The following is a 2,347-nucleotide window of genomic DNA, read 5'->3' as shown; positions in this document are numbered from 1 at the left end:
TAGGGAGACAGCTCGTCTGCACAGCACAAGGTCCTGAGTTCTATTCCTGGTACCAAAAAAGAAATATATATAATCAGCAAGCATCCAATGTCACCAAGTGCCGGACTTCGCACCAAGGAGGGCAGGGCCAGGCCACACGGCTGGCACTCTGTCCCCAGGTGAATGTTCACTCTCACTTTCCTGCTGTCACCTGACTAATCCAGAACCTCTCTCTGCCTTTGGCTTCTCCTCGAGCCCGGCCTGTCTGGTCACCTGTGAGCCATCCCCCTTGGTGACTGGGCCTTCACGCTGCAGTCGCCCCCTCCCGACCGCAGTCATCGGGACCCTAGTGAACTGAGTCATGACACTCCGCGGCTCAGAACTCGCCCCAGCTCCCACCTAGCCAGGACCTGTCACCTGGCCCTATCTAACCTCCGGCTCTGCCTCTGAGGATTCAACCGACCCCAGACTAAAAGTATGTGAGAAACAACACTGCCCACCCTGAACACACAGAGACCTTTCGTGTGTTCCAAGGGACTCCGAGTATCCACAGGGCCTATGCACATGCCTAGACTCTTTTCCCCCAGATCTCCACGCTCTATTCTTGAACATGGGATTGTCCTGCCTCAGCCTCCCATACCTGGCATTATGGGTATGCACTACCAACACTGTTTAAAGTTGATTTTTTAAATCTCTCCCCCCCCCTTCCCTCAGATGACTGTGTGGCTTTAGATAAATCACTTGACCTCTCTGTGCCTGGGGAGGGGAGGCAGTGGGAGGGAGGTGCTGAGATCTCAGTTGTCACTGTGGGTGCAGGAAAGGAAAGGTTAACAAGTAGAATAGAAAGGTGCAGCTGACCCCAGACCAGAGCCTGACAGTGGGGCCAGTGTCTCAGGAGGACAGGTCCCAACTCCTCTGCTGGCCCAGGAAAGCCAGAAGAGAGCCACCCCAGGTGGTGGAGGGAACGCACCACCCTGAGGCCAGAGACTTGGTAGCCTCAGGTGAGTTTGAAGCTCTGTGTCCAAGTGCCATGCTGGGTACACAGCCAGGCACATGCCCTGGGGACCTTCTCAGCCTCCCTCATAGACTCACACAGAGGGAGGCCGGCTGTCCCCATGCAGAACATTCTAGAACGGCTGGAACCAGGATTGTGAACTTTGAGGGCTCCTGAGCCAGCAGAGGAGAAAGAGACATCTGGGCGGGCCTCTTGGAGGAAGGGCTGTGGGAATGAGACCCGGGACTCTGCAGAGCCCCTTCTGGGGACCCCACTGGGTTGGATTTCGGGGTGGGAGGCCCATTTGTGGGGTGAGGCAGGACAGAGAGGGCACAGGAAGGGGAGGCGCCCAGCCACTGGGGCAGGAGGCAGCTAGATGAGGAGCCGGCCCAGTCTGCCGTCCCTTGGTTCCCACTCGGAGAGTGCCAGGAGGCCTGGGCCCAGCTTCCGAGTTTCTCGAGTTTCTCGAGGTCAGGGGCAGGAATCTGAGGTTGCCCAGGATGTGCGGCCTCGGGCACACACCGCTTCCTGAATCTCTGGGTTTGGGTTTTGGTTTTCATTCTGGGGTTGGAAGCAAGGATGCCGGACAAGTGCTCTCGCGCAGCCCCTCTGCCTAAGAGCTCCATCAGACTGTTCTTAAGGTCTTCAGTCTTTGACCAGTGTGGTGGTGAAAACCTGAAACTCCAGCTACTGGGGAGGCTGAGAGGAGAGCTTCATGTAGGTTCAAGACCAGCCTGGGCAATTCAAAAAAACCCTGTCAAAAATTAAAAAGGGAGGGCCAGCGAGGGCCAGCGAGATAGCTCGGCGGACTAAGTGCCTGCTTAAGCAAGCTCAGGGACCAGGGTTCAATCCCTGTATGCCATACTGGCCCTGCCCCCCCCCCAGGCACAGTGACAAACGCCTGTAATCCCAGGGCAGGAGGATAACTATGAGTCCAACCTGTGTAGTGAAACTCTGTACAAAGGGTTTGCAAAAAGAAGAAAGAGGGGCTGTAATCCAAGCACTTGGGAGGCTGAGGCAAGAGGATAGTTTCGAGTTCATGACCAGCCTGGGTTACAAAGTGAGCTCAAGGCCAGCCTGAACTGCATAGTGAGACCCTATCTCAAAAAGACAAAAAAAAAAGTATGGAGTTCAGTGAGGTGGCATCCACCTGTGACCTCATCTCTGGGAGGCTGAGGCAGGAAGATTACAAGTTTGAACCCAGACTAGACAATTCAGTGAGACCCTGTCTCAAAAACAACTTTGATGGGCTGGCAGAATTTTTTTTTTTTTTTTATTAGGGAAGGGTCGGACTCATAGTGATCCTCCTGTTTACAGCCTCCCCAGAGCTGGGATTACAGGAGCGCACCACAACACCCAGTCTCAATTGCTGTC

The sequence above is a fragment of the Octodon degus genome, unplaced genomic scaffold (genome assembly GCF_000260255.1).
Source record: "Octodon degus isolate 3935 unplaced genomic scaffold, OctDeg1.0 scaffold00197, whole genome shotgun sequence".
Classification (NCBI taxonomy): domain Eukaryota; kingdom Metazoa; phylum Chordata; class Mammalia; order Rodentia; family Octodontidae; genus Octodon; species Octodon degus.
The sequence above is the reverse complement of the archived record's forward strand: the minus strand, read 5'-3'. Positions refer to the sequence as shown.